The sequence below is a fragment of the Zonotrichia albicollis genome, chromosome 9 (genome assembly GCF_047830755.1).
Source record: "Zonotrichia albicollis isolate bZonAlb1 chromosome 9, bZonAlb1.hap1, whole genome shotgun sequence".
In the NCBI taxonomy this organism is placed as follows: Eukaryota; Metazoa; Chordata; class Aves; order Passeriformes; family Passerellidae; genus Zonotrichia; species Zonotrichia albicollis.
The window spans coordinates 40,866,708-40,889,646 of NC_133827.1; the positions used below are offsets into that span (position 1 = coordinate 40,866,708).

Sequence of the window (22,939 nt, forward strand, 5' to 3'; positions counted from 1 at the left end):
CTCCTCATGCTCCATCAGGAGAACGTGCTGTGGGCGTTGTGCCATGGCACCCTCACCAAACCAAGCCCAGGCGTTCAGTTGTTCCAGGCTTTTGATTAAAAATGGAGTCTGGCACTAAAATCTGATTTTCTGACTAAACCCATGGAAGAACAGGCCCCTATAAACAGCAGATTAATCATTTGTGGAGATCAGCCCCAGGATTTGCAGCTCTGCACTCCTGGAATGCCAGAGGAGAGGGAGAGCCGAGCTGGCTCCCTGTGCTCAGCCTGCCCTCCCAGGGGAGCTCGTTAGTGTGGGAATCCTGGCTGGAGATTTCCATCAACCCAGGGCTGCCTCTGCCTGGGATTCCCAATCCTGGCTGCTCCTCATGGCTCCCACAGCCTCCCCCAAATCGCAAGGAACAGATTCCCAGATATTTAAGAATGGAATTATTGAACTCCCTTGGTCAAATATTGGACTAGGCTGGAGTTGTCTCATCCCACCCGCGCTGGGTCGCTTCCAGATGGATTTATCCCAGAGAAAATGGAATCCTGGATGTGGCTCCTTGCAGGGTGTCTGAAGGAACCTCACGTTCCTTGCAAAATGAAGCCTCAAAAGCAGTTTTCCAGTAGCCACGAAGATGGAAAACATCATTCCTGCTTCCAGAAGGGGAAGAAAGGAAAATCCCAGGAAGTGCAGACCAGGGAGCCTCACCTGAGTGTGGAGGTGGGATTTATATGTGGGATATTGGGAAGGAATTTTAAAATAAAACCACACAGAAACACTTGGAAAACACTGGATTTATCCCTGGAAACCCCTGGAGATGGCTTTGCATTCATCCTGATAACTCCATTTCAGTGCTGGGAAATTCCTCCTTCAGTCCTACCTGGTTAGTGAATGAAACCCAATGTCACAAAAAGAATTTTCTCTGCTATAAATTCCCTGGAATTCACAGGAAATGCCTTTGGGATGTGCAGGGAAGGATTTCCAATGCAAAGTAAGGAATAACTGATTCAAGTGGGATCTGCAGCACTTGGGGCCCTTAATGAGTTGTTGGAGAAAATTAATTTCCATGTGTAATATACTGAGAGACTAGGAGGAAATCTGGGAATTTAATTAATCACAGCATTAAAAAAAGGGGGGGTTGGATATAATTGTAAGTAAATATTTCATAATTATTATTCTAATTCCATGGCTAATTTAGAGGCATTTCCCTGGATACTGTTCCTGGTTCAGGCTGTGAAATATTTATTGGTCCAACCATAAATTCCACATTTTTTGAAAAAGTGATGGATTTTCAACGCCTCTGTTCCAAACCCCAAACATTTAAGGCACAAACCCCCATCCCAACCCCGAGCAGAGCTGTGGGATGCAAAGCCCATCTTTCCCAGGAAAAGCAGCAGGGATGATGCAGATTCCCATTAATTCCTCCTTCAATTGGAAGCTGTCATTCCCCCCTTCATTATCCCTAATTAATTGCCCTGCCCAGCACCTCTTGTGTCTGCTCATTCTCTAACAGCTTCATTGTGGATTTTGCTCCATTTAAATCTTCCCAGTGTGGTTTTTTTCCATCCCAGAGCAAGAACCAAGAGCTCTCACAGTGAATTATGGATTTCAGCTCCTCGAATCCCTCCCAAACGTTCATTCTGAGCATCCTTGTGCTGTGCAGGATGAGTTGAACTCTTGGAAAATCCATTTTTCTTTCCATGGGGAGCTGCCCTTGCTCCCTTAAAACCCAACCCCAGCTGTCACAGAGCTTAAATCAAATCCAGGCCTTGCATCCATCAAGGGAGGAATGAGTGGGAAATCTCCCAAATCCCACCCTGCTCCCCATGGACACGGCTTGGGTTGGCTCAAATGCCCTTCCCAGCCTTTTCCTCCAGGAGCAGAGGGATTTTCAGCTGAAACTCCAAAGATTTGTGAGGGATTATCTGCAGGGAATGGTCGTGGTTCACTCAGAAAATATTTGGGGGTTTTGGTGCTGCTGAGAGGAAAAAAATCCCTGGGAAAATTGAGTTTATCCATTGGCTCTGGCGCTTCAGGAAAACCAACCAGAATTCATCTAGAAAAATTAAACATCATATTTAAATATGAAATCTTTATCCAACCAGAATTCATCTAGAAAAATTAAACATCATATTTAAATATGAAATCTTTATCCAACCAGAATTCATCTAGAAACACTGAACATCATATTTAAATATGAAATCTTTATCCAACCAGAATTCATCTAGAAAAATTAATCATCATCTTTAAATATGAAATATTCATCCAACCAGAATTCATCTAGAAACATTAATCATCATATTTAAATATGAAATCTTTATCCAATGAGAATTCATCTAGAAACATTAATCATTGCATTTAAATATGAAATCTTTATGTTGGAGAGCAAATAGTAAAAGAACAGAATTATTTTCCTCCTGCTCAGCCCTGGGGATGCAAATCCAGTGGGAAATGCTCTTCCATTGTCTGGGAATGGTGTTCCTGCTGCTGCTCAGGGGCCTGCTCCAGTTAATTAAGGGATTTAATTAGTCATGAGCGGTGCCTGGGGACTGAGATAAATGGTCTCTCCTGATTTATAACATCCCAGAGATTGCACCAGTCAAAACAAAGGAAAATTGGGAATTATCACTGATGGATGAGCCCGGCTGGGATCTGGGGGAATCCCTCCAGGAATTCAGGGATGGAAAATCCCAAAAATATGGAAGGGGGGGATTTTCCTGCATTCCTGGGGCGTTTCCCACGGCAGATCCTGCACTGGATCCCTGAGGATCCCCCCCAGCCCAGGGACCCCAAAGCCCCACGAAAGCCCCAGAGCCCAGGTTTATTCTGAAATGCTGATTTTTGCCTTCCCACTCTCCAAAAAAAAATGCAATTCTGGGCAGACAGGAGCCAGTTTGGCCACGGAGCTGCTCCCAGCTCTGCTCCTGCAAATCCACATCCCAAAAATCCCGGCTTAAAATGAACCACTGGCACATTGGACAGTTAAACCCAGTTTAAAATGAACCACTGGCACATTATCCAGGGAATTCCTGATTTTCTACCAGCTCCCCTATTCCCAGTGAGGGATCTGCCCTTTCCCAGTGCAGACACTGCTCCCTGATGGAGCCCTGCCTGGTTTTGGTGATTATTTGGAGTTATTTAGTGATTATTTGGTGATTATTTGATGATTATTTGGTTACTGTTTGGTGATTATTTGGTGATTGTTTGGTGTTATTTGGTGATTGGTAATATTTGGTGATTTTTTTTGTGATTATTTGGCTATTGTTTGGTGATTATTTGGTGTTATTTAGTGATTGTTTGGTGTTATTTGGTTATTATTTGGAGTTATTTGGTGATTATTTGGTGTTATTTGGTGCTATTTAGTGATTATTTGGTGTTATTTGGTGATTATTTGGTTATTATTTGGCTATTGTTTGGTGATTATTTGGTGATTGTTTGGTGTCATTTGGTGATTTTTTTTTGTGATTATTCGGTTATTGTTCAGGGATTATTTGGAGCTATTTGGTGATTATTTGGTGATTGGTGATTATTTGATGATTATTTGGTTATTGTTTGGTGATTTTTTTGGGATTATTTGGTTATTGTTTGGTGTTATTTGGTGATTTTTTTTGTGATTATTTGGTTATTGTTTGGTGATTATTTGGTGATTGGTGTTATTTGGTGATTATTTTATTATTATTTGGTTATTGTTTGGTGATTATTTGGTGATTGTTTGGTGTTATTTGATGATTTTTTTTGTGATTATTTGCTTATTGTTTGGTGATTATTTGGTGTTATTTAGTGATTGTTTGGTGTTATTTGGTGATTATTTGGTGATTGGTGATTATTTGGTGCTATTTGGTGTTATTTGGTGATTTTTTTTGTGATTATTTGGTTATTGTTCGGTGATTATTTGGTGTTATTTAGTTATTGTTTGGTGTTCTTTGGTGATTTATTTTTGTGATTATTTGGTTATTGTTCGGGGATTATTTGGAGCTATTTGGTGATTATTTGGTGTTATTTGGTGATTATTTGATTATTATTTGGTTATTGTTTGGTGATTATTTGGTGTTATTTAGTTATTGTTTAGTGTTATTTGGTGATTTTTTTGTGATTATTTGCTTATTGTTTGGTGATTATTTGGTGATTGTTTGGTGTTATTTGGTGATTTTTTTTTGTGATTATTTGCTGATTGTTTGGTGATTATTTGGTGCTCTTTGGTATTATTTGGTGTTATTTGGTGATTATTTGATGATTATTTGGTTATTGTTCGGTGATTATTTGGTGTTATTTAGTTATTGTTTGGTGTTACTTGGTGATTTTTTTTTTTGTGATTATTTGGTGATTGTTTGGTGATTATTTGGTGATTGGTGATTATTTGGTGTTATTTAGTGATTATTTGATTATTATTTGGCTATTGTTTGGTGATTATTTGGTGATTGTTTGGAGTTATTTTGTGATTGTTTGGTGTTATTTGGTGATTGTTTGGTGTTATTTCCATTCTGGGAACCGTGCCATCCTCTCCCCAGCAGCCTGGCCTGCCAAGCCTGGATCACTGAGGCCAAACAGAGACGGAATCAGCACTTGTGGGGTTTGATAAAATCCACAATAACACCAAAAATCCCCCCAAAGCCACAGAGAACAAAAACCCTGTGAGAGCCAGGGCAGGAAAATGATCTGGCTTTGAAATTCCCAGCCCACAGACACCAAAATTGTATCAAGCATTTACATGGAAGGTTTATTTCAAAATAAACATTTGATTCTGCATTAAAAGGGGCTGGTGCTGGGCAGCACCACCAGGGATGGCTCAAAAGCACTGGTAATTAACAGATTAATTCCTGTCTCAAAGGACATTTCGGTGGCCTCTTCAATATTTTTAAATCTTAATTTAAATGAGGTGCTGCTGTCCTTTGGTGCTGCATTTCTGGTACAAAACAAAAGTTAAATAACAAATAAATTCCTGTATCAAAGGACATTTCTGTGGCTTCTTCAGTCCTGTTTTTGTGCTCATTTTTGGTGCTGCCCTTCCCTCCATGCCCAGGGATCCAGAACCAGATCCCAGCTGTGCAAACCCGCACAGGTGTGCAAGGTTATGGTTTTTACCATTTTTTCTTTTTTTTTTTATTTCTTTCTCCCAGGAACTTTTGCTCCTGTTTGCTCCTCAGGGATGGAATGAAGGGAATGAAGCTGCTCAGGGGACACAAGGTGAGCTTGGGGTGGGGATCAGGATTTGTTGGGTTTTATTCTTGTTTGGGATGAGGAATTGTTGGGGTTTTATTTTTTGCCTGGAATGGAAATGAGGATTTGTTGGGCTTTTTTGCTTGGGGTGGGGATCAGGATTTCTTGGGTTGTTTTTGGCTTGGGATGGGGATGAGGATTTGTTGGGTTTTATTCTTGCTTGGGATGGGGATGAGGATCTGTAGGGGGTTTTTTTTTTGGCTTGGGATGGGGATCAGGATTTGTTGGGGTTTTTTTTTGGTTTGGGATGGGGATCAGGATTTGTTGGGTTTTATTCTTGCTTGGATGGGGATGAGGATTTGTTGGGTTTTATTTTTTTCCTTGCAATGGGAATGAGGATTTGTTGGGTTGGTTTTTTTGCTTGCAATGGGAATGAGGATTTGTTGGGTTGGTTTTTTTGCTTGGGATGGGGATGAGGATCTGTTGGGGTTTTATTTTTTGCCTGGAATGGAAATGAGGATTTGTTGGGGTTTTTTTGGGACTTGGGATGGAGATGAGGATCTGTAGGGTTTTTTTTTTTTTTGGCTTGGGATGGGGATGAGGATTTTTTGGGTTTTTTTTTTTTGTTTGGGATGGGGATCAGGATTTGTTGGGTTTTATTCTTGCTTGGGGTGGGGATCAGGATTTGTTGGGTTTTATTTTTTTCCTTGCAATGGGAATGAGGATTTGTTGGGTTGGTTTTTTGCTTGGGATGGGGATGAGGATCTGTTGGGGTTTTATTTTTTGCCTGGAATGGAAATGAGGATTTGTTGGGGTATTTTTGTTGGGACTTGGGATGGGGATGAGGATTTGTTGGGGTTTTTTTTGCTTGGGATGGGGATGAGGATCTTTAGGGGATTTTTTTTGGCTTGGGATAGGGAAGAGGATTTTTTGGGTTTTTTTTTTTGGTTTGGGATGGGGATCAGGATTTGTTGAGGTTTTATTCTTGGTTGGGGTGGAGATGAAGATTTGTTGAGGGTTTTATTTTGCCTGGGATGGGGATGAGGATTTGTTGGGTTTTAATTTTTTCCTTGCAATGGGAATGAGGATTTGTTGGGTTGGTTTTTTTGCTTGGGATAGGGATGAGGATCTTTAGGGGGTTTTTTTTGGCTTGGGATGGGGATGAGGATTTTTTGGGTTTTTTTTTGGTTTGGGATGGGGATCAGAATTTGTTGGGTTTTTTTGTTTGGGATGGGGATGAGGATTTGTTGGGGACCCCAACCCCTGATCCCCTACCCTCTGCTCGGGGGAATCCAGGACCCCAACCCCTGATCCCTCACCCTGTGCTCAGTGATTTAGGGGAAACCCAGGACCCCAATCCCTAATTCCTCCCTCCAAAGGGACCCTGACCCTCAGCTTGGTGCTTGAGGGGGAATCCAGAACCCCAATCCCTGATCCCTCACCCTGTGCTCAGTGTTTTAGGGGAATCCAGAACCCCAATCCCTGATCCCTCCCCTGTGCTCGGTGTTTTAGGGGAATCCTGGGACCCCAATCCCTGATCCCTCCCCTCAGCTTTGTGCTTTAGGGAATACCCAGGACCCCAATCCCTGACCCCTCTCCCCGCTGCCCCCCCTGCCATAGGACATCTCACAAGACAGGTGAGAGCCCAGGAAAACCCCAAAAATCCCTTTCTCCTCCTCCTCACCCCTCCTGCAGGTGTTTCCTGCTGCTGCTTTGGGGTTTTTGTTCCACTTTAACCCAAACATCCCCCTGTTCCCACAGCTGCACCCACAGGGGAATGGCCCAAAGGGTGGGAAAAGGATTTGGGGTTGTTACTGGGATGGTTTTCCTTGTTTTCCTCATGATATACATCCCAGTAAAGAGCTGCTGTTCCTTAGCCCGTATTTTTGCCTGAAAACCCCATAATCTCAAAGTTACAGAAACAGAAGGGGATTTTCTTGGGGTTTTCCATCCCTGCCCTCCTGGCAGAGTGCTGAGCTCCGAGCCAGGACAAAGCTTCACCCCAAAGGCTGGGGAGGAGCAGGAGGATCCGAGAGGAACCAGGAATCCTGGCTGGTGCTGCCCCTGTGGGTGCTGCATTCCAACAGGGCTGCAGAAATCCCAACCCCGTCCCCGTTTCTTCTCCCCCATTTTTCCCCCCTTTTCCTCCCCTTCCTCCTGCTGTTCATTTCTCCCCCTTTTCCCTCCATTTTGCCCCAAATTTCCCCCTATTTTTACCCCTCTTTTCGTCCCCTTTTCCACCCCTTTCCTCCATTTTCCCCACAGTTTTTCCCCATTTCTGTCCATTTTCCCCCTTGTTTTTCCCTCTTGTTTTTCCCCATTGTTTTCCCCATTATTTTTCCCATTATTTCCCCCCATTATTATTTCCCCATTATTATTTCCCCACTATTTTTCCCCATTATTTTTCCCCATTATTTTCCCCCCATTATTTCCCCCCCCTTATTTTCCTTCCTTATTTTCTCCCCCCATTTCCCCCCATTATTTTCCCCCCATTATTTTTCCCCGTTATTTTCCCCTCATTATTTTTCCCCGTTATTTTTTCCCCATTATTTTTTCCCTGTTCTTTCCCCCCCGTTATTCCCCCCCCATTATTTCTCCCCTTATTTTCCCCCATTATTTCCCCCCTATTATTTTCCCCCGTTATTTTTCCCCGTTATTTTCCACATTATTTTTTTCCCCTGTTATTTTTCCCATTATTTTTCCCCATTATTTCCCCCCCTTATTTTCCCCTCATTTTTTCCCCCGTTTTTTTTCCCCCGTTATTTTTCCCCGTTATTTTTCCCATTATTTTTTCCCTATTATTTTTCCTCATTATATTTCCCCCCCTTTTTTTTCCCCAGTATTTTCCCCCCTTATTTCCCCTCATTATTTTTTTCCCCATTAATTTTTCCCATTACTTCCCCCAATTATTTCCCCGTTATTTTTCTCCCATTATTTTTCCCCTGTTATTTTTCCCATTAATTTTTCCCATTTATTTTTTCCCTGTTATTTTTCCCTGTTATTTTTCCCTGTTATTTTTCCCTGTTATTTTCCCCCCATTATTTTTCCCCCATTATTTTCCCCCCATTATTTTCCCCCCATTATTTTCCCCCGTTATTTTTCCCCCGTTATTTTTCCCCCATTATTTTCCACATTATTTTTCCCCTGTTATTTTCCCCATTATTTTTCCCCATTATTTCTCCCCCATTATTTCCCCCCCTTATTTTCCCCTCATTTTTTTCCCTCGTTATTTTTTTCCCCGTTATTTTTCCCTGTTATTTTCCCCTGTTATTTTTCCCATTATTTTTTCCCTATTATTTTTTCCTCATTATATTTCCCCCCCTTTTTTTCCCCCAGTATTTCCCCCCCTTATTTCCCCCCATTATTTTTCCCCATTAATTTTTCCCATTACTTCCCCCAATTATTTCCCCGTTATTTTTCCCCTGTTATTTTTCTCCCGTTATTTTTCCCATTAATTTTTCCCATTTATTTTTTCCCTGTTATTTTCCCCCCATTATTTTTCCCCCATTATTTCCCCCCTATTATTTCCCCCCCCATTATTTTCCCCCGTTATTTTTCCCCCGTTATTTTCCACATTATTTTTCCCCATTATTTCTCCCCCATTATTTCCCCCCCCTTATTTTCCCCTCATTTTTTCCCCCGTTATTTTTTCCCCGTTAGTTTCCCCCATTATTTTTCCCATTATTTTTTCCCTATTATTTTTCCCCCATTATATTTCCCCCCTTTTTTCCCCCCAGTATTTTCCCCCCTTATTTCCCCCCATTAATTTTCCCCATTAATTTTCCCCATTATTTTTCCCCTCTTATTTTTCCCATTAATTTTTCCCATTTATTTTTTCCCCTGTTATTTTCCACATTATTTTTCCCCTGTTATTTTCCCCATTATTTTCCCCCCTTATTTTCCCCCATTATTTCCCCCCCATTATTTTCCCCCCATTATTTTTCCCCATTATTTTCCCCCCATTATTTTTCCCCATTATTTTCCCCCCATTATTTTCCCCGGTTATTTTTTCCCTGTTATTTCCCCCCCATTAATTTTCCCCCATTAATTTTCCCCATTATTTCCCCGTTATTTTTCCCCCGTTATTTTTCCCATTATTTTTTCCCATTTATTTTTTCCCCTGTTATTTTCCACATTATTTTTCCCCTGTTATTTTCCCCCATTATTTCCCCCCTATTATTTCTCCCCCATTATTTCCCCCCCTTATTTTCCCCTCATTCCCAGTCAGGGACTGAAAAATCTCAAAATTGAAAAGTGACCTCAAATGACCCCAATGACCTAAAGTAACCCCAAAATGACCTTGAATGACCTTCAAATGACCCCAATGACCTGGAGTAACCCCGAAATGACCCCAAAAATGACCTAAAGTAACCCCAGTCAGAAACTCAAAAATCTCAAAATCTAAAATTCACCTCAAATGACCCCAATGACCTAGAGTAACCCCAAAATGACCTTCAAATGACCCCAATGACCTTCAAATGACCCCAATGACCTAGAGTAACCCCAGAATGACCCCAAAAATGACCTAAAGTAACCCCAGTCAGAAACTCAAAAATCTCAAAATCTAAAATTGACCTCAAATGACCCCAATGACCCAAAGTAACCCCAAAATGACCTTCAAATGACCCCAATGACCTTCAAATGACCCCAATGACCTGGAGTAACCCCGAAATGACCCCAAAAATGACCTAAAGTAACCCCAGTCAGAAACTCAAAAATCTCAAAATCTAAAATTCACCTCAAATGACCCCAATGACCTAGAGTAACCCCAAAATGACCTTCAAATGACCCCAATGACCTTCAAATGACCCCAATGACCTAGAGTAACCCCAGAATGACCCCAAAAATGACCTAAAGTAACCCCAGTCAGAAACTCAAAAATCTCAAAATCTAAAATTGACCTCAAATGACCCCAATGACCCAAAGTAACCCCAAAATGACCTTCAAATGACCCCAATGACCTTCAAATGACCCCAATGACCTGAAGTAACCCCAGAATGACCCCAAAAATGACCTAAAGTAACCCCAGTCAGAAACTCAAAAATCTCAAAATCTAAAATTGACCTCAAATGACCCCAATGACCTAGAGTAACCCCAAAATGACCTTGAATGACCTTCAAATGACCCCAATGACCTGAAGTAACCCCAGAATGACCCCAAAAATGACCTAAAGTAACCCCAGTCAGAAATTCAAAAATCTCAAAATCTAAAATTGACCTCAAATGACCCCAATGACCTAGAGTAACCCCAAAATGACCTTCAAATGACCCCAATGACCTTCAAATGACCCCAATGACCTAGAGTAACCCCAGAATGACCCCAAAAATGACCTAAAGTAACCCCAGTCAGAAACTGAAAAATCTCAAAATCTAAAATTGACCTCAAATGACCCCAATGACCTAGAGTAACCCCAAAATGACCTTCAAATGACCCCAATGACCTTCAAATGACCCCAATGACCTAGAGTAACCCCAAAATGACCTTCAAATGACCCCAATGACCTAGAGTAACCCCAGAATGCTCCTGATCAATTCTTGATCCGTTATTGATTATGGACTGCAAAGCCATGGGTTAGTCATGTACCCAAACACAGATCAACAATTCCTTATCCTTACTAATAATAAATAAGGAATTCCAAGATTTCTAGTCTGGAATTGGGAGGGAGGTAAATTATGGAATTCTAAAATTGTTGGGTTTATTTATTTTCATATATATATCTACATGTGTATGTGTGTGTATTGATATATGTGTGTGTATTGATATATAATTGAAAAATACATATTTAGATATTTATTACATTATATATATAATATAATTATATATATATTATATAAAATATTATATAATATAATATTTATATATTAATATACAATATATATATTAAAATATAATAATATATTATGCAATACATATTATATTATATGTAAATATATAGTAGATAAACTATATTTTTTTAATATTTCTATTATATATTTTTATATAAATATATAAATTTTTTTCCCCCTAGAATTGCCATGCAAGAACTCTCAAATCCTGCAGAATATTCCCAAGGATTCTCTTGGATTCTCTTCCTGGGTGGCACCTCCGTGTCCTGCTCCTTCCTGCTGGATCAGAGCCTTTTTTCCGTGATTCTCTCCCAGTATTTTTCATTACTTTAAACCTTTCCCTGACAGCACCCACGCTATGAACTGGAATTTAACAGAAATTGCCAAAACATTTCTAAACCAGCCCCAAAATCAGCCTGCAAAGGGTCCAGGAGCCTGAAATCCTGAAATCCTGAAATATTTTTTTCCCAGGAGTCACAGAAGCACCACAGAGCCTGAGTGTTCCAACAAAGGAAATTTTATTTCAACAACAAAACTTTATTTGGTTCCTTTCTTACTGACACGGGGATGGAACTCCAAACAGGGAAACTCCTGGTGGGCAGCACACGAGACTGGAAACAAATAATAAATAATAAATATTGTGTTAATATCAGCATTTTAAATTTCAATAGATTCATTAATTTAAGTTATACGTCTGATAATTATATTAATTATTAATTTTATTAATGTCAACGATATTATTAATATTAATAGAACCTCTGAACATTAATGATGTATCTGCAAACCAAACGAGCACTTTGGAGCTGCTCCCTGGGAGAACATTTCCCTCCTGGTTTTCCTTCTTTGAAATCTGCAAGGATCAAACACAGCTGGTAGAATTGTACATTAATGTCACTGTTATATTTTTGTTTAAAAAATAAGTTTGGTGAAAATCTTCATGTTTTCACCAGTGACATTTTCCAAACTGGGGTTTGAAAGGAGCAGGAGAAGCTGAGCCTCAAACCCTGGTACATAAACGGCTACGTGGAAGCAAAAATACAATTTAAAACTTTGTAAAACGCAGTTCAAGCCTTGCTATCAAAGTTAATCTGTTCAGTTCTCATTTAAAAAATTTATAAGGATAAAATTCAGTTTACACAACAATCTGCTCTTGTGAAAAACCAGCTCACACCTACAAAGAAAATCCCACCTGTGTAAAACCCTCACTCCCCAAGAGACAAAAAATGTAAAATATCTAAAAAGAGAAAAATGTGAGAAACACATGCATTGGTCATTACCAGGCAATTAGCTGAGTTCCACTAATTTACTAAATAATTAATAAGTCACACAGAGTACCTTCTAATACCGTACAAAAATCAACCCTGTAAATAAAAATTCATCCATTCTACACGAAAAAAAAATCCCATCTTTGTCTAATATGACACCCAACCAGGCTAATTAACTGATTAATTACCCAGATTCATCAGGAGGGTGACCCAGGAGAGCAGAGACTGCAGCGTGCAGCCCCAACCCAGCCCAGGGTCCCATCCCAGACTGGTTTGGACTGGGAGGGACCTTGGGGACGAAAAGGGGGTAAAAATATGGGGAAATTTGGGGCAAAATGGGGGAAAAGGGGGAGAAAGGAAAAGCAGGAGGAAGGGGAGGAAAAGGGGGGGTGGGAAAAAATGGGGGAGAAGAAACGGGGACGGGGTTGGGATTTCTGCAGCCCTGTTGGAATGCAGCACTCACAGAACCCCATCCCAGCCAGGAACCCCCTCCCCAAATCCCATCCCAGCCAGGAACCCCCTCCCCAAATCCCATCCCAGCCAGGAACCCCCTCCCCAAATCCCATCCCAGCCAGAAACCCCCTCCCCAAATCCCCAAACCCCATCCCAGCCAGGAACCCCCTCCCCAAATCCCACAGAGCCCCATCCCAGCCAGGAACCCCCTCCCCAAATCCCCAAACCCCATCCCAGCCAGGAACCCCCTCCCCAAATCCCCAAATCCCATCCCAGCCAGGAACCCCCTCCCCAAATCCCCAAACCCCATCCCAGCCAGGAACCCCCTCCCCAAATCCCACAGGACCCTATTCCAGCCAGGAACCCCCTCCCCAAATCCCACAGAACCCTATTCCAGCCAGGAACCCCCTCCCCAAATCCCACAGAACCCTATTCCAGCCAGGAACCCCCTCCCCAAATCCCACAGAACCCTATTCCAGCCAGAAACCCCCTCCCCAAATCCCACAGAGCCCCATCCCAGCCAGAAACCCCCTCCCCAAATCCCCAAACCCCACATCCCATGGACCAGAGCTGCCCCACAGCCCCAGCCCTGCTGGGGGGAATGGGAATGGGGATGGGAATGGGAAAGGGAAAGAGAAAAAAGGAAAAGAAGAGAAAGAAGGGAAAGAAGGGAAAGAAGAGAAAGAAGGGAAATGGGGATGGGGAAGGAAGGGAAAGGAAAAGGGAAAGGGAATGAAATGGGAAAGGGAATGAAATGGGAAAGGGAATGGGGATAGGAAAGGGAATGGGAATAGCAAAGGAAGGAAATGGCTGCCAGCCCTGCTCTGCCCTCGGATCAGCACGGAATTATTACAGGACCTGATGAGGTCTCCAGGTGAGAGAAGGACGAGAATCTTGTTCCTTGATCAGAAGGCTGGATTTATCGATATATGATATATAATACATTATAACTATACTAAAAAGAATCAGGAGAGAAGTTGCAGAGGCTGCTCAGCTAAGAATAGAATAGAAAGAATGAATAACAAAGTTCTGTGTGCAGGGAATCTGTCCCTGAGCTGCTCCTGTGATTGGCCCTTAATGGTACACAAGGAAGATGAGCCAATCACAGGAGCACCTGCTACATTTCACAACAGCCCCTGTGTTTTTCCCCGTTATTTTTTCCCCATTAATATCCAGGCAGGATGGAGGAGAGCAGGGTTCCCACTGCTTGGAGATGTTTATTATTTATTCCTCTCTAAGCCTTGTTAGATTAATCCATTTTAAATTACCACATGCTGCCAGGCACAATTACTGTAATTTATCGGGATCATCCTGGTGCTTTATTTCCCTGGGATGTGAGCTGGGGGCTGCAGGAGCAGCATTCCCTTCCCACAGGGAACAGCCCCACCCCGGCTCCAGGCCACCATAATTCCCTTTTTTGTGTTTTTCCAGCAGAGAGGAATCATGGAATGGTTTGGGGTCTCAGAGCTCATCCCCATCCAGCCTTGGGCACTTCCAGGGGTTTGGCAGCCACAGAATTCCTGCACTGAACCTCTCCTGCCTCGTTTCCCAGGTGGGAATGGCTCCTCCTCACACATCCCTCAGGTTTTCCAGGGAATAAAAATCCTCCAGCTCTGCCCTGTGTCAAAGACTTCACCTCATTTCTTTAGGAAAACTCCACATTTCTGTTAAAAGCTGCAGCTGCCATTTTCCATTTAACTGCACGAGGGGCTGGGAGTCCATCAACAGCTACTGTAAATAACACCACCTTAAATAATACCATAAATAAAATCACCTTAAATAATATCACTAAATAATACCACCTTAAATAACACCACTTTAAATAATACCATAAATAAAATCACCTTAAATAATATCACTAAATAACAGCACCTTAAATAACACCACCTTAAAAATTATCACTAAATAACAGCACCTTAAATAACACCACCTTAAATAATATCACTAAATAACAGCACCTTGAATAACATCACCTTAAATAATACCATAAATAAAATCACCTTAAATAATATCACTAAATAACACCCCCTTAAATGATATCACTAAATAACACCACCTTAAATGATATCACTAAATAACAGCACCTTAAATAACACCACCTTAAATAATATCACTTTAAGTAACTGCCCTTTAAATAACACCGCTTTAAATAAAAGCACCACTTTAAATAACGCCACTTTAAATATTATCACTTCAAAAAATATCACCTTAAATAATACCACCTCAAATGATATCACTTTCAATAATATCCCCTTAAATAATATCACTCCAAAAAAAATGTCACTCCAAAAAGTCACTCCAAAAAAAAGTCACTCCAAAAAAACCCCATCTTAAATAATATCATCCTAAATATCACTTCAAAAAGCATCACCCTAAGTAACACCACCTTAACTGACATCACTTTCAATAATATCATTTTTAAATACCACTTTCAATAACGCTGCTCTGACCCCAAACCCTCCCTCCCAGACCCCTGCACTGAAGGGTTTCACCAGAACCCCCAGGGAAATGCAGCCATGAGGACAAAAAGAGGAATTTTTTAATGGAGGAGGGAAAAGGGGCTCTTTGGAGTGAAACAAATGATCCTGGGACAGAGGATGGGACAGGGACTCCAACCCCAATTACAAACCTCCTCAGCAAGGCAGGAAATGGAATTTATTCTCCTCTAAGAGCAGCCCCAATTCCAGCCTTTCTCTGTGAGTTCCCAGCTCTGGAGCTTGGGAGCAATCCAACAGAATCACCCCAGTGATCAGATCTGTTGTGTGAATTTTGGGCTTTTGAATTCCAGGCTGTGCCCTGCCAGCTGTGAGCAAACAACACCAGGATATTCCCTTTTCCTCCATTTACAGAACTCTCCAGAACCACCAGGATATTCCCTTTTCCTCCATGTACAGAACTTTCCATACCACCAGGATATTCCCTTTTCCTCCATGTACAGAACTCTCCATATCACCAGGATATTCCATTTTCTTTGCCATGTACAGAACTCTCCATATCACCAGGATATTCCATTTTCTTTGCCATGTACAGAACTCTCCATATCACCAGGATATTCCTTTTTCTGCCATTTAGAACTCTCCATATCACCAGGATATTCCCTTTTCCTCCATGTACAGAACTCTCTATCTCACCAGGATATTCCCTTTTCTCTGCCATTTACAGAACTCTCCATATCACCAGGATATTCCTTCTTCTGCCATTTAGAACTCTTCATATCACCAGGATATTCTATTTTCCTGTCATTTACAGACCTCTCCATTCCCTCTCCTTTCATGAGCAGAGGGGTAACTCTGGAGCCACCAGGGGCAGTTTTCCAACAGAGAATAAACAACCTTTAAATGTTATTTAAGCACTCCCAAGGGCTCCACGAGCTCCTCCAAGCTCTGGTTGTGCTGCTCAGTCCCTCCAGGACCCCTGGGAATGGGAACATTTCATTTCCATGGATTGGAGACATTTCATTTCCATGGATAACCAGGCCAGCATTCAGGCACGTCCCACAACACCTGCACTTGGGTGAAATACCCAAAAACCAGGAGAAACCAGAACTGCAGCAGGGCAGAGCCACAGGATGGATCCCTCACACTCCCCAGGCCCTCACACTGCCCTGGAAATCCAAATTTCTGCTTCCAGCTCCTGCTTTTCCCTCTGGAATACCTGAGCACAACCCACACCCAATATTTCTGACACCTGGGGGATCAGGGCCTTGTGTTTACAGTGACATAACCAAAAACCAGGAGAAACCAAAATTGCAGCAGTGCAGAACCCAGGGGCAGAGCCCCTCCTGCCCCTCAAGCCCTCAGACTGCCCTGGAAATCCAAATTTCTGCTTCCAGCTCCTGCTTTTTTCCCCTAGAACATTTCACCACAACCCACACCCAACATTTCTGACACTGAACACTGCTGAGGCCTCATGAAATGACCAAAAACCAGAAAGAAACAAAATCCAGCAGTGCAGAACCACAGGATGGATCCCTCACGCTCCCCAAGCCCTCAGACTGCCCTGGAAATCCAAATTTCTGCTTTCAGCTCCTGCTTTTTCCCTCTGGGATATCTGACCCAGCAAATACAAACCTTACCCAGCATTTCTGACACCCAGCATGTCGAGGCCTTGTAATGACCAAAAACCAGAAGGAAACAAAATCCAGCAGTGCAGAACCACAGGGTGGATCCCTCACACTCCCCAAGCCCTCAGACTGCCCTGGAAATCCAAATTCCTGCTCTCAGCTCCTGCTTTTCCCCCCTGAAATGTTTCACCACAGCCCACACCCAATATTTCTGACACTGGACACACTGAGGCCTCGCGTTTGCACTGAAATGACCAAAAACCAGAAAGAAACAAAATCCAGCAGTGCAGAACCACAAGATAAATCTCTCACAGTCCCCAAGCCCTCAGATTTCCCTGGAAATCCAAATTCCTGCTCTCAGCTCCTGCTTTTCCCCCTGGGCTGTTTGAGCCAGCCCTCCTGGCACTGTGGTTATTTTAAACACACTTTCAATAAACTGCCCAAGCTGATGCAGTTGGAGCCTGCAAATAAACGAGCTCATTAAACACCCCTGGCACTTAGCAGCATCTCTGGTGGCCAATCCCAGCTCGGGCAGGGCTGTAATTTATAACTTTGATGCCCATTTAATCTGCCCATAACCATCAATCTCTGATTTTTATGGCCCCGTTCTGCAGCCTGAGCAGAAAAGCTGCTCCAATTAGGCCCCCCCAAAGCGACCCTCACAAATAAATACTGGCTTTAATGTCCCACAGCACTGCTCCCTGGGATCCATTTCTTATTTCAGGAATAAAAGAGCTGGGGAAGAGGTTGGGGATGGCAAAAGCAGCCCCAAAAGGGCAGCCCAGAGGGCACCAGGAGGTTTTGGGGTGTGAGATCCCATAAGTGACCCTTCAGAGGATGGGAGATCCCACAGAGCTGCAGCTGGGCCCAGGTTCAGCCCCAGCAGGGAAATGGGAATGTTGGGAATGATGGGAATGTTGGGAATGATGCTTGGAGCAGGGGAGGCTGCCAGGAAAATAAACCAGAGGGAGCCCATTGATACCCAGTGGTGCCATTGATCCATCCCAGCCCTAGGAGCTGCTGAAGGAGGAGCTGGAATTGTGATTTTCCTCTGGATATCCAAAGGAAAATCATAATTCCAGCTCAGAGCTGGGCCCTGCACCCTCTGGAGCAGCAGATCCCTTCTGCAAGGCTCTCCTGGGGAAGAGCATTTCCCACTGAGGGTGAAAATCCAGCTTTGGTCCCAGCCAGGAAAACAAATGGAAGCACCTGAACTGGAGCTCCTGATTCCTGCAGCCCTGAAAATGCCCCTGAGCTCCTGATTCCTGGGAATTCTCTGAGCTCCTGATTCCTGAAAATGCCCCTGAGCTCCTGATTCCTGGGAATTCTCTGAGCTCCTGAATCCTGGGAATTCCTCTGAGCTCCTGATTCCTGAGAATTCCTCTGAGCTCCTGATTCCTGGGAATTCCTCTGAGCTCCTGATTCATTCCTGCAGCCCCTCCAAGGGGAGCTGCTCTGGGCAATCTCTGCTGTGTCCATAAAAACCTCGGGCAGGGATCACATGGAATCCAAATTGGGTTTTCCACCTCAAAATCACAGACTGATCCCCTAGAAAAGCCCCACTTTGGGGATGTGAACCTTGCTGGCAGCGCTGGGCAGGGGGATGAGCTCCTGAATCCCTCTGGTTCACTGGGAGGACAATTGCTAACTGTGTCAGGCAACGCTCCAGTGATGGATTCCAAAAGGATGTGCAGGGCAATCAGGCTCTGCTCCTGAGGGCACTAATTGGGTTAAGCTCATCAGCAAACCCTGGAGAGCAGCAGCCTGGCAAAGGGAGAGCAGGAAGGGCAGGAAAGGAAAAGGGAAAAAAAATAATTCCGTGCAAAGGGGAAAATGTGAGTCTGTGGATTGTGCCCTTCATGTGACACCCTTAAAGTGATCAGTGGGAACAGAAATGGCACAAAAAGGGATGGGTGGGGCACTGTGGGAGTGCCAGAATGCTGGAATGGTTGGGAGGGACCTCAAAGCCCATCCAGGGCCATGGCAGGGACACCTCCCACTGTCCCAGTGTCCAACCCGACCTGGGCACTGCCAGGGGAACCCTTGGGGAATCCATCCCAGCCCTGCCAGGGAGGATTCCTGCCCAGCATCCCCCAGCCCAGCCCCTGGCACTGCTCCGAGCCAGGACAGGAACTCCGGGCCATGAGGGGCTCCCTGTGCCCGAATATCCCAAACAATTCCAGGACAATTCCAGGCCAGGAGGGGCTCCCTGTGCCCTGAATATCCCAAACAATTCCAGGCCAGGAGGGGCTCCCTGTGCCCAAATATCCCAAACAATTCCAGGACAGGAGGGGCTCCCTGTGCCCGAATATCCCAAACAATTCCAGGACAATTCCAGGCCAGGAGGGGCTCCCTGTGCCCTGAATACCCCAAACAATTCCAGGCCAGGAGGGGCTCCCTGTGCCCAAATATCCCAAACAATTCCAGGCCAGGAGGGGCTCCCTGTGCCCAAATATCCCAAACAATTCCAGGCCAGGAGGAGCTCCCTGTGCCCTGAATATCCCAAACAATTCCAGGCCATGAGGGGCTCCCTGTGCCCTGAATATCCCAAACAATTCCAGGCCAGGAGGAGCTCCCTGTGCCCAAATATCCCAAACAATTCCAGGCCAGGAGGGGCTCCCTGTGCCCAAATATCCCAAACAATTCCAGGACAATTCCAGGACAGGAGGAGCTTCCTGTGCCCTGAATACCCCAAACAATTCCAGGACACTCTGGGACAGGAGGAGCTCCCCCTGCAGCTTCCCTGTGCCCAAATATCCCACACAGTTCCAGGCCAGGAGGAGCTCCCTGTGCCCAAATACCCCACACAATTCCAGGACAATTCCAGGCCAGGAGGAGCTCCCGGTGCCCCAAATATCCCAAACAATTCCAGGACAGGAGGAACTCCCTGTGCCCAAATACCCCAAACAATTCCAGGCCAGGAGGGGCTCCCTGTGCCCAAATATCCCACACAATTCCATGGCCTGCCCCAGCAGCCACCTCTGCTCTCACTCCCCATTCAGAGCCATCACAAAAGGAAAGGGCTGGGTTTGCTTCCCCTGCAGCAGAACAAAGTCCAGAATTCCAAACCCCAGCAGCACCAGTGACAGATTTTCCCTGGGTTCAGCTCTGAAATAACGCTGGCGTTACAGCCAGCCCCTCATCTGTCACTGAATTCATGTCAGAGTCCCAGGCAGGGAAATCCATCCATGGAAAGGAGGAGCTGCTGCATTTCCAAGGAGCCTGGGGTGCCACCTGTCCCCCCAGCTCTCCCTGTGTCCATCCCTCACTCCTGACACCTGTCCTGAGCTGGTGCCACCTCCACTCTGCAAACTCCTTGCAGGGATTTCTTTCATCTAAAATCCTGGGAAATTTGCTTTAGGGAGCTCCTCTAAGCAATGCATTTTCTAATTGGTTGGGAAGTCAAGGTTTGCTTTGAATTTCATCTTCATGGGGGTCTGGAATGCAGGGTGGGCAATGAGGGACACCCAGAAACCTCCTCTGGCCCAACAAGTCCAAGCTGATTTGTTCCTAACACTACACTGTAAAATAAACCCCCAAATCCATATACAAAAATATCAAATAATATTAGAAATCCATGCAATGCTTACCTGCAGATATTCTGGGAATAAAGTTGGGTTTTTAATGAAGTCCTGGAGTCTGGAGTTGAAGGAAATTTCCATCAGGATTGAGGGGACAGCTGAGATGTCCCTCTGGGTTTGCCCCAGCTGCCAGGCTGCTCCTTCCCTAACCTTTATTTGATATATTCCATCAAATATCGATGATTATCATACATTCCATCCCATTCCAGCTGCCAGCAGGGCCGTGGGGTGTGCCAGCTCCACCAGGGCTCAATCCCTGCCCTTCCCAGCTGTGCCCACACACACAGAGCTTTATAAACTCGTTAACAACTCCATTAATTAAGGGCTAACGTTGACTGGGATCATTTGAGGAGCAGCCCCGTGTTCACAGAGCCACAGCTGCAAAATCCAAAGCCCAGGAGGAGCAGCTTGGGCTGGGGGAACAGAGCAGGAATTTTTTTTTCCCTTCTGTTCCCTGGAGGCCTCACCTTTGGCTTGAAGAACGGAGAGGTTCAGCCCCAAATCCCAAAGAAATCAGGAAGTTTCCTTCCAAAGGTCAGGCCCAGCTGGATCAGACAAAGCTCATCCACCAGAAGCTCCCCAGGGCCACTCAGGAACAGGAGGAGAACCCACAGAATCCCTGAGGTGGGAAAGCCCTCCCAGAGCAGGGAGTGCGAGCTGGGCCTGATCCCCAGCCTGTCCCCGGCCCAGAGCTCGGGGACACCTCCAGGATGGGTGCCCACCCCTCCCTGCCCAGCCCCGAGCTCCCTTTCCATGGGGAAATTCCTGCTGGGGCCCACCTGAACTTCCCGGTAAAACCCAGCAGGGAACGCCAAGATTCACCCACCTGGAGATAAATTCAGTCCTAGAGAAGTGAGGGACTGAGGTGCTTTTCCCAAAGGTTGGACTCTATCCCACGGAATCCTGGACTGGTTTGGGCTGGATTGATCCTAAATCCGCCCAGCCATGGGCAGGGACCTCTTGCACCACGCCGGGGCACTGCCAGGGACGGGCACCCGTGCCAGGACAGAGCCGTGCCAATCGGGCACAGAGCAAACCCAACCGCAGCCCCGAAGGTTCGGATCCCAATTTCCCCATTCCCGACATCCCGAGGCAGCGCGGGGCGGTGCTGACCCCTAGCGAGGGATGCCTGGGAAAAGGGAAATTCCTGGGATAAATCTCCCGTCCCACCGCGCTCCGTTCCCTGCCCCTCCTGCCAAAGGCTCCTCGGGCACGGGCACAGAGCAGCTTCTGAGAAACTGGCCCAAGAAATCCCCGATTTTGAGATATTTTCAATAAATGTGTCCCCATGAGGATCAAAGCCCTTTCCACTGCAGCTCAGAGGGGAATTTGTCCCCCAGGACTGGGGCAGGAGCCTGAAGGGCTCAAACAGGAACTGCAGGGTTGGAAATGCAGCCTGGAGGGCACAGCAGAGCAGCTCCTCCTCCCACCAGAACGGGGCAGCGTTCAAGAGAAGCAGAAGAGCAAAATTCAATTTAATTCTCTCCCTCCCAGCAGTGGGGGCAGCTTTGCCTTTGGATCCTCAAGGAGAAACCTCCCTCAAACTCTCCACCCTTCTCAGGGGATAAAATATCCCAACAACCCCCAAAGGCAGCCACAGAACCCTCAACAAGCAAAAACCACAGGGGGCAGCGTCCAGTGGAAGATTTTATTTAAAAACACCCAAAATTGACAATTCTGCAGGGGAACCAGCCAGCCAAGGCTCAGTGCTGGCTCTGAAGAGCCAACAAGCACCAGTAAAACCAGCACAGCCCAGGGCAGGGAGCCCCAAGCTGCTGCTCTGCTTTTCTCCTTCAGAATCCAAACTTTCACCCAAAAGGTCCTTCAGGAAAATGAGAGTTTTCCAGGGACATCAAAGAAATCTCCACTGAAAAGTCTCTTTTAAAACCAGCTTTAAGACTGCGAGCTCTGCTTAAATTAAAAAGATTAAATTAAGAATATTCTACATCAAATGCAGCATTTTTGTCCTAACAGACTCCTCCATCTGCAGCCAAACACAGGCAAAGGCTCCTGAGCTTTCTGTGGCACACAGAATTCCCTGGAGCCATCCCAGGAACATTCCCCATCCCTGAGGCTCCACAAACCTCCTGTACAGCAAGATCTGCTCACTTCAGGGATAATTCATCTAATTACCTGGAGGAGTAATTAAACCAAAGCAAAGGGCACTCTGCAGGAGCTCTGGGAACTGAATGAAATGAAATTCCCACTGAAACGATGGGAAAAGGATGAGTTCCAGCATGGAATTCAAGGCTTTTCCCTCTGGAAGCAAAACTCAATTCTTGTTTTAACTCATTTTATAGCTTTTAGTCATAAACTCTTAAAAATAAATCATTTTTCACATTATTCAGGCTTGGAGAGGTTATTGCTGTTCCTGCCCCGGGATAAATTCCAAGGTGAACAATTTTTGCACTTCTGGAGTTGGAGATTCCTCTGCAATACTCACTTGGGAGTTTTCCTCACCTCCTTCTCTCAGGAAAACAAATCAGAGCAACGAAGGTGTCCCAGAGAGCTGGGAACCCCCACCTCCATCCAGGCTCACCCCAATTCAGTCACTGAATTTTCCAATTTCACAGCCAGAGATGAAACCCTGGCCCTGGCCCAGCTACTCAC

General features: G+C 44.8%; 2 long non-coding RNA genes across 3 annotated transcripts; one reads left to right on the forward strand and one right to left on the reverse strand.

Annotated features, from left to right (window-relative positions):
• The first annotated feature begins 24 nt into the window (after positions 1-24).
• Positions 25-11,799, forward strand: LOC141730171 (uncharacterized). The gene is made up of 4 exons (XR_012581697.1): positions 25-868; positions 5,103-5,169; positions 7,056-7,208; positions 11,150-11,799. It is a non-coding gene; the product is annotated as an uncharacterized LOC141730171 (long non-coding RNA).
• On the reverse strand, positions 11,423-22,935 carry LOC141730170 (uncharacterized). 2 transcript variants are annotated; one of them, XR_012581696.1, is made up of 4 exons: positions 21,156-22,935; positions 20,339-20,387; positions 11,764-11,817; positions 11,423-11,578 (listed from the first exon to the last, which is right to left on the reverse strand). It is a non-coding gene; the product is annotated as an uncharacterized LOC141730170 (long non-coding RNA). The 2 variants fall into 2 exon arrangements; XR_012581695.1 differs by having other exon boundaries at positions 11,434-11,578; positions 11,724-11,817.
• Between the last annotated feature and the right edge of the window lie 4 nt (positions 22,936-22,939).